This window comes from Meleagris gallopavo, chromosome 3 (genome assembly GCF_905368555.1).
Source record: "Meleagris gallopavo chromosome 3, MGAL_WU_HG_1.1, whole genome shotgun sequence".
Classification (NCBI taxonomy): Eukaryota; Metazoa; Chordata; class Aves; order Galliformes; family Phasianidae; genus Meleagris; species Meleagris gallopavo.
Window position 1 is genome coordinate 90,749,556 of NC_139406.1, and position 13,663 is coordinate 90,763,218.

Genomic DNA, 13,663 nt, shown 5'->3' on the forward strand with positions numbered 1-13,663 from the left:
TCCCTGATCATTGCAGGGAAGTTAGATTATATGACCTTTAAGGGTCCATTCCAACTCAAATGATCCTATGATTCTGTGATCTACCAAGGCTAAGAGGCAGGACAGTATTTTGTTGGCTGCTGAGCCCTGATCTTGCTCCTGGCATCTTCTAGTGCCACACTGTGAGTCCTTATATCCAGCTTTGCTTTTCACCTATAAAGTGTTCCTTGTCCCAGATAAATTAATGGTCCTCCCTTCCACTCTTCTCCCCTCTTCTCTCATTTCTCCCAGGATATTAGGATAAATGAGCATATAGTACCCAAGAAAGTCTGCCTTGCAGTGGACCATCGCACTGGGACATTTGCATGGCCCAGGCATCAGAAACTAGCACACAAAAAAATCAACAACAAAAAAACCCTGACAATTCAGGAATGCTACGGAGCTTGCCTCTGCATTTTCTTAAGAAATGAAGCTGGAGATGGGCTGGCACCGCCACCTGCTGTAAGTTTCCATGAACTAACCGATTCTGAGCAGCTCCAGGATGAATAGACTTGCCTGCGATTTTACAGCTGATCAGAGCACTGCTGATATTGATGGTGCTAGCCCAGCATTGCTGATCTGAATGATTCAAGGATACAACAATTCGGTCCTCAGTATTTTCCAACCTGATTTCCTCTTCAGAAACACTCAGAGCATCAAGCTGCAAGATGCTAAGTGCAGGGATGGAGGAAAAAAGAAAAGTGATTGGCAATGGAGGCCAGACCCCTGTCTTTTATAAGAAGTATTTGAGTCTATGGGGTTAGCAAAATTTGGGTGGCAGTTGTCTTGAAGATAGCTAGGCATGCTGAGTGCCACTCTGAAAAACATAGTGTCATTTCTTATCTATGGTAGCAAAAGGCAACAGAAGTCCATACTTAAGACTTAATGGCTAAATTTTAATTTTTCTCAATTTCCTCAATGCTTTCATCTGCTTCTTGTCTGTCTAAAGCGGGGAGTGTATCATGGCACTAAGTTAAAGCAGATGTCTGGCACTAAACTAACCCAAACCTGGAAACTTCATTTGAGCTTTCAGGGAAGAAAAAACAAATCAAACAAACAAACACACACACAAAAAAATATAATTACTTGAATAAAACTACAGCTTCTTCTCATAGTAAAACTTGATTTTGCAAAGCTTGCCTTTCCTGCTGAGCAATTGTTCCTACAGACAATTCCCACAGACATGTCAGAAAGGCAGAAAGTCACAAGCTGGTACTCCTGGGTTGTATGTTGTCAATTAGTTCAAGCCAATTAAGCAGTTACTGGATGTTACTAAACTGGAGTTGATTTCAATAAATTGAAAGCATTTGAGGCATTTGGCATCAAAAAGTAAATCTGAAGGATTTCACTTGTGTTTTCCGAATCAAGTATTTCCCTTTCTCTCTCAAGGTTCTCAAGAAAAGATTAGATGTGGCACTGAGGGACATGGTTTAGTGGGGCATGGTGATGATGAGTTGGTGTTTGGACTAGATGATCTTAGTGGTCTTTTCCAACCCTAATGATTCTATCATTCTATGATTCTCCACTCCTTTTTAAAAACATTTTCTACGATATTGACCTTGCAGTGATGAAAAAACCTCTTTGCTTTCCCAGTCAGTTATGTCTGAGCTCATCATAAGGACAAAAGCCCTAACCTGCATCCTTTCTGGAAGACCAAATCCAGCTGTCCAGATTGCTTCAGCAGAGGTGCACAAGCAGATGATATTTGGTAGGGAAACTGGTGTCCCAAAGCATCTGAACACTGCTCTAAGACAGTTCCTCTACTCTAAAAGTCCCCTTCCCAGATGTGGCATCCCTTCCAAGCAAGAGTGGGAGGAACTGATGGATTTATTGTTGGACAAGATCATCTTAGTGGTCTTTTCCAATTTTAATGTTTCTGTGATTCTATGAATTAAAGCCATTACTTAGAAATGAGATATAATGCAGGGCACTCCAAGGGATAAGTGTCACCCAAGCTGTCCTCAAGTTCCTGGAATGTATAGATGTATGGGAACCGCTGAGTCATGGCCTGAACCACTGACTGATCACCAGGGGAGAGGACCGGGTCAGCCCTGGGAGCACAAGGTGAAGGCAATTCGCCTGTGTGACTGGAAAGGGTGGAGCCTGGCTGCACCTCTCTTAGACCTCATTGAAGGGCTGACTGCCACTAGGGAGGGATCTCTTTCTGGAGATCCCTTCCTTGTGGAGCCTAGATCTTCAGAGATGAGTGAGCACACTTACTTTCCTATAAAATACCATTCTAACCGTGCTAATCTTCCAGATGTAACAATAGCGAACAATACAATTATCTAAACATCTGCTACATTTTGAGATACTTTGGGGTACCTTGAAGATATGGAGAGGAGGCCAGCGTCTGAACAGACTAAGCTGGTTGCCAGCTAAGGTGATATTTCTGTGCCCCAGTGGGATGAGATCCTTTATTTTCTTCTAGGTGCTCTACAACCTTTAATTTCTGCTCTCTAACTGAAGGAACCCACATTTTGAATGTTTTTCATTCTGCTCCCTTTCTCCTCTGGCTTTCTGACTTGCCTTGTTTCCCAGAGCCCAACAACCCAGAGACCAAAGGCAACAGAGTCAATTCCTACTGTACTTTTCACAAATCACTCATGTTATATTTGATTGACATATGGGCCTAATTGGCCTAAAACCATGACAGGAGTCTTCAGTCAGTCACGTGAACCAGACCCACATGATCCCAAACATTTTCATCTTCCTTATGGCCAGCTGCAAAGTAATCCTGCAGATTCATTTGAAGTTGAGTTCACAGTATCAGAAGTTTAAGACCCTCCAAATTAAACAGAAAAAATGTTATTGCAGGTTGGACTGAGCAAACCTGGTCTCAAAGAGTATCCTCTGCCTTCTGTAAGGCACTTGGCAGCTGTTGAATGCTATGGTAAGGATTTGAATGCTTCTGCAGGATTTGAGCTGATCAATATGGGATTGAGCATAGGAACTTGTGCTTGGTCTTAAAGCATTAATTTTCAAAGGGGATTCCCTAGGGAAAAAGAAGAGAGGATTTGGAAGATATCAGGTAGCTAAATATATCTAGCTGACAACAGCGAGAGCCACATGTGATATTCCTCTGGAATCCTAGCAGGGTTGATTTATCTTGGTGTTAGGCCTAATATACTTAAAAGCCCTTTATAAATAACTCAGGACCTTTTGCACTTTCTCTTCTACAGACTTGTTTTGTTTATTTGACTGGTTAGCTAGACCTGTCATTTTTAATGAAAATAAACTCCTTGTCAGAGACCTTTTCCTTTTGGGACCTTCAAAAGGACACACAGAGCAATTCTCTGCTCTCCCCTGCTTCCCAGCAGCCCCATTAGTTCTCATCTTCTTGGCTTTGAAAGGCAGAGTAGTTTGGGGAAAGGTTAACTGGGCCTCTGTGGGTTATATTTCTTCTGGCCCAAAGAACTTGCCTCCAAAGCTGAACCACGAGGCCTTTGTATTTTGGGCCTGTTTTCATGGGATGTGTGCACAACATGTTGGTAGATTCAAGAAGTCCTCTCTAAAGAACTGTGGAGACGAAAAAGGAGCAGGGGACAGCAGCTCTGGGCTGCAAAAGGACAGATGGAGGAGTGGGGGACTGCCTCCTGCCTTTCCTAGCCTGGTCGTCATGTCTTACCCTATCTGAACACTGGGAATCACTCCACCTCAGTCTGGGATTACTGTGGCAGAAGAGACTGGAGGTTGATGCTGTGTGAAGTGTCCTCATAATGCTGAAGCACCTCAAGGGGCAAGCTGAACAGGAAAGATGCTAGCCCTGATGGTGCATCCATTAGTGGTGGGAAATGGGTTTTATTGTCCTGACCTGCAAATGCAGGACTGTATCAGGCATAGCCAAAAGGTTTTTTGTCTTTACCTGCAGGAGCTTTGCTTTTCCAAGTCTGCACACTATTGATTTGATGTATGGGTGCAGTAGTGAAAGGGAGCTGACAGCTTTACTTTCTATACCCTGATGCTTGCTTCCAAAGGCTCACCTGAACTTCTCTCAGTATCCAGAATGACTTAGCTAAAATGGTAACAAAGGCAGATGTGCATATGTCCGCAGCCTGATACAGCACTGGCTGTGCCAGCCCAAAACCACAATGCTGTCTTAGACATGAAATGGATTAGGGACAGGTTGTGTTCTACATCCTTTTTCAGGTAAGTTCCAGTTTGCATGAACTGTTTCATTTTCTGTTATACAAAAGCACCCTACAAATTTCTTAGCTCTGGCTCCAGTGTTTCTCTATTTTAATAGATCATTTGGAACGGCAGAGGGAGTGCAAGAGCAAGGAAAAAGTGAACACTGAATGTAGGAAGTTTGGTCCCCCTGGTGAATAAAAATCTGCAGGGAACAAAAGCCAAGAGCCACATCTACATACTTTTTGAACACCTCCAGGAGTGGTGACTTCACCATCTCCCTGGGCAGCCTCTGTTTCAATGCCTCGCCACTCTTTCTGAGAAGAAATGTTTCCCAATACCCAACCTGAACCTCCCCTAGCATAACTTGAGACCATTACCTTTCATCCTATCGCTTGTTACCCGGCAGAAGAGGCTGACCCCAACCATCTGTTGCAGAGAGAAGACTCAGCATCCTCTCTCTAGTAGGCTCTAGGTCCTTATACATTAGGTAAATAAGCAGTGTATAGGAACAGACTTGAGTACTGGAATTTGACTATCCACCCTGGTAAATTCTTAGGGTGCGTCCTGCATAGTTCTGCGGCATGCAGCACAGTCCCCTGGCATGGACTGGGATTTACCAAGAGCTGTAGCTCAGATGTGCCCCCCTTATTCAGACGAAAAATTAGTTCAGTGGTGTGGACAAGGATGGTAAGGCACCCTTTCCTGGGAGAGGGAAGGAGATGTTAGAGCCCCTTTTCCTTTCCTAGAAAATAAGAAAAAATCTTGCAGAAGAGAGCCAGTGCCTGCTGGAGGACTAGATTAGGTGCAAGAAGATTGATGGACAGCTGACGACCTTCTACAAATCTGAATACTGTGTTTTTTAAATAGCAAATGAGAAGGACTGACACCATTGGGTAACGATGTGCCACCTTAGCATCACCTCCATGCAGGAGTCGCAAAATCATCTCTTCCTTCTAGTGAAGGAATGGCCGCATGTGAGTCGCTGGCTGGAAGGAATAATTCTCAGTGAGCTCCCCAACATCCTCCTCCAACTATCATTCCATTACTGCACTACTGGACTGAGAGGACATTAGCTTGTCTCCTATGAAGGATTTGGGCAGCAGTTCTTTGGCTACATCTTTCCTAATAAATTAAACAGTGCTAGTAGTTGCCCCCACTTAAACGTTCCTGTGTCGCTACTGCAGGAGAGGCTGGCAGAAATATTTTGTGGAGTGGGTGGAGAATGGATTTTTCAGCTGTTAAAAGTCGCGGAATTGCAGAATCATAAGAGTTGGAAGGGAACTCTGGAGATCATCTAGTCCATCCCCTCTTGGTTTATGAGCTCTACACTCTTCCAAGCGTATTTCCAAAAAGTGTACAGGCTTGACAGCATTGGCCACCTTCAATGGCCAAAGGAGACTCTAACAGTATGGACATAAGTTATTTTGCATTATTAGATTCAATGATGAAGTCCATCTAAGCCAGACATGCTTGATTTACTCAGGCACACATACCTTGGAGAGATGGCTTGTCCTTCAGCAGCAACTGTGTGGCCCACAGGTTGTCTGGGCACCTGGTTTTCTATTAAAGGTGTTCTGGTATCTTCCTGTATTACCAGTGGACACCAAATGGGATGTAGCCCACTAAGCTCACATTTCAGATCTTGAATTCTTTGAAAGAAATTACCCTCCTCATTTCTCATCTGAAATACCAGCTGGCCTCCAGGCTGAGGCATTGTAAGTCTTGCTTAATGAAAAGCATCAGCATAGCTTACTGGCAACTGCTCTAGCATTCTTACTCAGAGATGAAGTTGCCTTGTGGAAAAGTGACTGTGCCAATCACCAGCATTTTCACTCATAGAAGGGACCTTTGAATTTCCCAGCAACCTTTCTTCATCTGTTAGAAATGAGAAAATCCCATGATTGCAGCAAGATAGATATCCCAAAAAATCAAGTAAAAAAGAACCCTCCAAACTCAGAGTCCAAATTGAAAGTCCTTCATACAGGTCAGGTAGAAATCAGCATTGCTACACACACACGCACACACACACACAAAAGGTAAAAACATGTAAGTTTTTACATGTCAATAGTAACTTGTCAGTTACTATTTCACTACTTAAGAGAAAAAAGTAATGAAGAGCATTGTGCTAACTTGCAATATGACTTCATGATACTTACTTTGGCAATGAGATGGACATGTTATCTTTATAATAAAAGAACAATTCAAGGTCCTCAAATTCAGAAAACTGCACAAGGTTGCAATTAAGTGCCACTGAGGCCAAGAGATTTAAGCACTCTGTCAAGCGAGAGACTTGGCTTGTTAAGTGTTACCTTAATTCAAGAAAATAGGGAATGGAAATCTGATGAATCCAATGAGTAATTGGTGCAGCACACAAGACACTCAAGACCTTTTCTATTGTTTAACCATAGAGAACAGACTTGAAACAGCTATTCAAATGTTGCTCTTTGTTAATCTCCTCCCTAGTCTAATACTAGTCTAATAAGCAACCACATCAGATTGCTACTTGTAAATACAAGGCATTACTACCCGATTATTACCTGATCAGCTTGCATAGAATAAAGCAAAGAATGCTTCCTAAGAGCATTCAGATTATGTAATTAAGATACAGACAAAAATCACATCTTCTTGCCTCACTTCTGTGTCCCAGAGTCATGGTATTGGAAGGTTTGGTCAACAATGTTGTTGTTATCTGCCAAAGCCTGGAAAGGCAGGAAATGTGGAAGACTATGTGTTGAGACAGTTCCATGTCATTCCAGTATCTGTGGCTCTGCAACATACAGCCATGGCCTATTCCTGACATCTTCAAGCCATGAGAACCCTGGATCTACTTAAGACTCTACTTAAAACTCCAAAGCCATGGAGTTTGCAATCCTATCACAGAATCATAGAACCATAAGGTTGCAAAGGACCTCCAAGATCATCTAGTCCAATCATTCGCTTATCACCTATACTCCTCCACTAAACCATGTCCTTAGTACAACATCTAAATGTCTCTTGAATACCTCCAGGGACAGTGATTCAGCCACCTCCCTGGGCAGCCTGTTCCAGCATGTGGCCACTATTTTGGAGAAGAAATTTTTTCTAATATTCAACCTGAACCTTCCCTGGCACAACCTGAGGTCTTTCCCTTTAGTCCTACCACTGATTACGTGGGAGAAGAGGCCAAACTTCTCCTCACTATTACCTCCTTTCAGGGAGTTGCAGAGATCTATAAGGTCTCCCTTGAGCCTCTTCTTCTCCAGGCTAAACAATCCCAGTTCTTTCAGCCACTCCTCATAATACTTGTGCTCCAGACCCCTCACCAGCTTCATTGTCCTTCTCTGAACATGCTCCACGACCTTGATGTCTTTCTTGTAGTGAGAAACTCAAAACTGAACAGATCACTTAAGGCGCAGCCTCAGCAGAACTGAGTACTGGGAGGTAATCACCTTCCTGCTCCTACTGGCAACACTATTTCTGATACAAGCCAGGATGCCATTGGCCTTCTTGGTTACCTAGCCAGTTGTTGACAACACATCCATCTTTCCTCCCACTCTGACCCAAGCCTGTATCATTGCCTGGGGTTGTGGTGGCCAAAGTGCAGGACCCAGCACTTGGTCTTGATGAACTTCATCCCACTGGCTTCAGCCTTCCTACCCTCAAGCAGATCAACACTACCTCCCAACTTGGTGTCATCTGCAAGCAATTGATCCTATCACTTTCCTTTAAAAACAATCTAATGTAGGAGAGCTGTTAACTTTGATGATATGCTTTCCACTCACTTGGATCATCTCATAGATGGTGAAGTTGGCCTTTTGCATACATTGTAGGGTCTGCCCGAACACAGGCCACACCAACTAGAGCTACAAAAACCTGCTTTCAGGTGTTTTTGGTGCCTGCAGTGCGCAGTCCTGTCCTTGCAGTGTGTGACGGTACCTTCATGGCTCCTGAAGAGGGCATTGATGCACCATGCACGGCTAGGGGAATGACAGCTGCATGGGCAGTTTTCCCACATATTCCTTGTGTCACAGATCTACCACTGTCCTTTTACACAGCTAAGTGGCAGCTTCTGCCCAAAATCAGGAATTGGGCTACTCCAAAGGAGGAGAAACCATTTGCTGGCAGATGAGCAGCTGAGTCAGAGCTACAGCTTAAATACCCAGGCTTCACCAGCTCTGCATCTGTATCCTCACCTGCTGCCTCCTGCTCCAGCTAATGATTATTTTTCCCTCTCCATGTTGCTGGCAGGATCTGATATGCGTCCACAAACCTCCAGTCCAGTCTCCAAATGGAGCAAGGCATAACTGTGAAACCCTGGGCTTCACTGTGATGCTCAGTTCCATGTGAGGTCATAGAACCATATAGTATAATGGCTTAAGTTGGAAGGGACCTCAAAGATCATCTAGTTCTGACTGCCCTGCCCACCAGATCAGGCTGCCCAGGGCCCCATCCATCCTGGCCTTGAATGTCTCCAGGGATGGGGTATCCACAGCTTCTCTGCGCAGCCTGTGCCCAGAGGACATTTTCTTATCTAACCTAAATCTCCCCTCTTTTAGTTTAAAGCCATTCTCCCTTGTCCTATCACTGTCAGACAACTTAAAAAGTCAGTTCCCCTCTTGCTCATAAGCTCCCTTCAAGTACTAGAAGGCTGCAATGAGGTCTCCCTGGCATCTTCTTGTCTCCGGGCTGAACACGACCAACTCCCTCAGCCTTTATCCATAGGAGAGTTGCTCTAGCTTTCTGATCTTCATGGGCTTCCTCTGGACCCACTCCAACATCTTCACATCCTTTCTTTACCTAGGTCCCAGGCCTGGATGCAGTACTCCAGATGGGGCCTCACAAGGGCAGAGCAGAGGGGAACAATCACCTCTTCCTGCTGGCTACTTCTCTTTTGATGCAGCCCAGGATACTGCTGGCCAACTGTTGGTCCTTCTTTTCTCCCAACTCCACTACTTGTCCCACTGTAAGCTCATACCCTATGGCTGCATTTCCTAAATTCTCTCTCATTTTTTATTTTTCCCGCAATAAAGATTGGTGCAATGGGAAATGTACCATAAACCAAACTACACAAGACTGTGGGAAGAAACTCCCTGGTGAGGTGCACACTTTGCTTATGGGTGAGAAATGGCCATGAGTCCCTTTTGTCCTTGGTGGTGATGAATTCACAGCAGGGGACAGCAGCAGGGACGGGCTTTGTTTGAGCAGTTTATGGAGATCTGCAGAGCAGATGCTGATCTTCACCACTCCTGAAGCTGGTGGTCCCCAAAGCCATGCCAGCCCCAGTGATGTTTTATAGCCTCCCAAAAGCTCTGATTGCAGAATTGCGTTGCAAACCACTAGGGAAGGTTTAGCAAACCCAGCATTTGGCACAAGAAGCTGCTTTTACACCACACTCCAGCTTTTTTCCTTGTTTTTCTAAAGAAAAAAGACTTATGTGAATCATCCTGGGCAGTTTCAACCCAAATGACGCTGAGCTGAAGAGCCCTCAAGAAAACTATGTTCCCTCCAGATTTGAAGGGGAAAAGCAGCCACTGCCCTTGGGGACCATTGCACTGAGGGACCCTTCCTGTCCTTGGCAGGATCTGGGAACTGAAACCATTGGCAAAAAAAAATAAATGGTCTGAGCCCTGAACACTGAGCCAGGCCTCCACATTAGCTGGGGTGGAGCTCCTTCATTTGGGAGAGGCCAGAGAGGGCTGAAAGGGCAGTGCTGGTCCACTCCACCCTGTCTGCTTGGCCAAAGCTCTGCCCCTGATTCCACGCCAGCAGCAATTCCACCTCTTCACTGGAAGTGTGCAGTGCTGATGTTGTGAGGTGGTTGGACTCAGCTCTGAGCAAGTGAGGGGAACATAGGTGTACTGTGGCAGGGAATATTGGAGTGGATTGGGATCAGGGATGGGTGGTAAGGTGTGACTGCAGCTTTAGGAACAAGATGTTAGACAAGATGTCATCCAGGTCTACTGGCTGCTGGGCTGAACAAAGGATTATAGAAGGGTGCAAGATGGAGTCAGCTCTTTTGGCTGTTCACATTCTCTTTTAATATAAGTTGTGTTTGCAAGAGCCTGTTTTACAGGAAGAGACAGCAATGATGAAAGAGACCATAAGACCAGGTGATTCTTCATCCAAGCTGTGGTTGGTCTTCTGTGTAGGATCTCAGGCCAGCTTGGCATTGCATGTCCACATTGGACAACATGGCTGAGCCCATCTATTGTCTAACAAGAGAGACCTCGTGGCATCTCCCTCCACTGACAATGGGAAAGCAAAGCTGGGACAGCCTCTACTTTCCCATGGGAGGACACAAAACAAATTCCTAATTCGGTTATTCCCTCAGATGGGACTGCACATGGGGCCATGAATTTGTCCCCCATCTGATGGGGTGGCTTATTGACTCAGGACATTACAGGACTGGGTAAACCCGGCCATGTGTGATGAGCAGAAGAGAATTGAAAAGACAGGATGCTTGGATTCATCTCACTGGGTTGTCATCTCTCCCCCAGATTTATCACCCTCTGCTAATTAGAGGCAGCCAGCTCTGACTGATGTGGATAAGCTTTGGTTGCGTGCTTGCAGGCAGGGAGAGCAGGGCTTGCCACCTCCAGGCAATGGACTCTTGGCTGCTCAAGCTTAAGTTTGCGTCCAGGCAATGGACTCTTGGCTGCTCAAGCTTAAGTTTGCGTCCTCAGGAGCTCGCAAGCTTGAGTGGGGCATTGGAGAAAAATGAAGGGCAGCAAAAGCGAGGCAGGCTCTGCAGGGGTGAGCACAGCCCAGAGCTAAGCTTTTCTTTTGGCAGCTGGTACCAGATATTCAAAAGGGGAACTTTTTTGATTTTTTTTTTTTTTCTGTCACCCAAACAGACCCTGCAGGGGAGAAGATTATTTAAACCCACTGTGTTCACTCTGATCTTCTCTGAATGCTGCATCTGCTTTCACCTTTCCTCTCCATCCCACTCTCCAAGAATTACAGATCCCAGCCTTCACTCAACCTCTCCCTTAAAGTCCCTTCCCAAACGGAATCACAGGAAGCAACTGGCCATGGCTATTGTCTGAGGGCAGCCTGCGCTGGACCTAGGATCCCCTCATTGTCTTCTTCCCCTCATTGTTTTCCTAACACCAGGGAAGTCCCCATGACACAGCTGGGGGTGATTCCCTGTGAGCCTTGGTGGGAGGAATATCAGATGAGTTTGCAAGAAGCGGGAAGGACCTGCTGCACAGTTTGGTTTGGCAGCTCCATATGGACAATGAAAGGTCAGACTGCAGAGGAACTTGTTTTGGTTTAATTCCCTGGCTTTTGTTCAAGGCTGTGTCCTTAAGGACATTGATTCTCTACCCTGGTGGCATGCTGAGAGCATGGGTGGCCAGCTGGCTTTTTGTGCTAGCTGATGGTTTTAGTGTTTTTTACCATTTTACTGGAGCAGAAGAGAAGATAGGGTTAGTTGCATGCTCAGGTTGAGACAGAGGTGAAGAGCAGTGTCCCCCAGGGGTCTGTAGTGGGACGGGTACTCTTTAAGATCTTTATCAATTACACAGATGATAGGATCAAGTGCATACCCTTAGCAAGTTTGTTGATGACAGCAAGTTGAGCGGTGCAGTTGATGCAGCAGAATGTGGGTTGCCTTCCAGAGGGATCTTGATAAACTCGAAAGGTGGATCGTCGTGAACATACTGAGGTTCAACAAAGCAAAATACATGGTTTTGCATTTGGCTCAGAGTAATCCTAGGTATGTACAGAGACTGTAAGAAGAACTCAAGAGTAGCCCTGCTGAGAAAGACTTACAGCTTCTGTTAGACTTAAAACTTAACATGAGCCAGCAGTGTGCACTTGCAACTGAGAAGGCCAACTGTATCCTGGGTTCCATCAGAAGAGGGGTGGCCAGCAGAGAAAGAGAGATGATCTTCCCTCTCTTCCTTTGCAAGGCCCCATCTGGAGTATGGTCTCTGGGTCTGGGGCCCACAACACATGAAAGATATGGAGCTTTTGGAGAGGGTTCAGAGGAGGCTCATGAAGATGATCAGAGGTCTGGAGCACCTCTCCTATGAAGGCAGGCTAAGGGAGCTTGACTTGTTCAGTCTGGAGAAGAGAAGACTGCGAGGAGACCTCATTGCGACCTCCTAGTATTTTAAGGGGCCTTATAAACAGGAGGAAAACCAACTTTTTAGATGAATAAACACTGATAGGACAAGTAGGAAAGTTTTAAACCAAAGGAGAGCAAATTAGGGGGGACATTTTTCACTGAGGGAGTGGTGAGGTGCTGGAACAGGTTGCCCAGAGAGGTTGTGGATGCTCTGTCCCTGGAGATGTTCAAGGCCAGGTTGGATGGAGTTTTGCCCTGAGCAATCTGATCTACTACTTGATCAAGTGGATGTCAAGGGGGTTTGAAGTTGATAAAATTTGAGGTCCCTTCCAACTCAAGCCATTCTATGATGCTATGACTATGTCTTGATGGCTTGGTCTTGAGTTCAAAACTTGAGACCTCTTCTGCTTTAGGTTCATGGGAATTTGATTGAGGATTTGATTGATTGGGTATTTCTGGGAGACCCAACAGAATAGGAATTCAAGCCCATAGTGTGGAGGAAATGGAATAAAGTGGGAGCAGATCCTTGCCAAACAGTCCCAAGCAGAGCCTGAGTTGAGGCAATAGGATGATCTGTATGGAAACAGTGAAGTGAAGTTTGCTGGTCTTCAGCTCCTTGTAAGATGCAAAGACTTCAGTACACATGCCAACATCTTCTCAGTCTTCAGTATCCATACTAATGTGGTGCTAAGCCTGCTGAATAGCTCAACTGCCTTTATGGGCCAGACATGCCAAGAAGTGATGTCAGGATAATAACAACAGTCTGATCGTTAATAATAACTGTCTGATCTAGAATCTGATTAATAAAAACATAGAGAACAGCAATATAAAAAGTGCCAGTCAAAGTGATTTTATGGAAAAAGGTCTTGTTGGACCAACTTGATTTTGTTCTTTTAGATCATAGGATTGGTTCATAAACATAACTGTGTGTGCGACATGCTTGTGAAATATTTGATTTATATGAAGTGACATTCCAGTGGGGGGAAAAAGCATCACACAGCACCAATAGAGCATATGTTATATGAGCTAAGAGTTGGCTAACTGACAGATCTCAAGAAAAGATGATCAATGTGGAATCATTACTGAATGATCTGTTTTGTCTGAGGAAAATCCAAAGCCATTCAGTATTCTCCACCAGTGTGCTGGAAATAAAACCCCAATTGCTCCTGATGGAGTTGGGAAGGGATTAAAAAGAGTGGAATGATGTGAATGAGGAGACACAGTCACAGGGATTGATCATTTTTATTCAGAGTTCAAACCAGCCAGCTGGAAAAGTTATATCTATTGGGAAGAGAACCGTGGTGATTGATGGAGGGATTGAAATGTGATGGACTGAAACTCAGCTTCACTGAAGGCATGATGATTGTGTGGTGACAGCTGATTGAGACAGAAACATCTCTTTACAGAGCTTTGAATTTGGAAAATTTGCATTTTAGGATTAAAAGATCTCTGTAGAAAACAGAT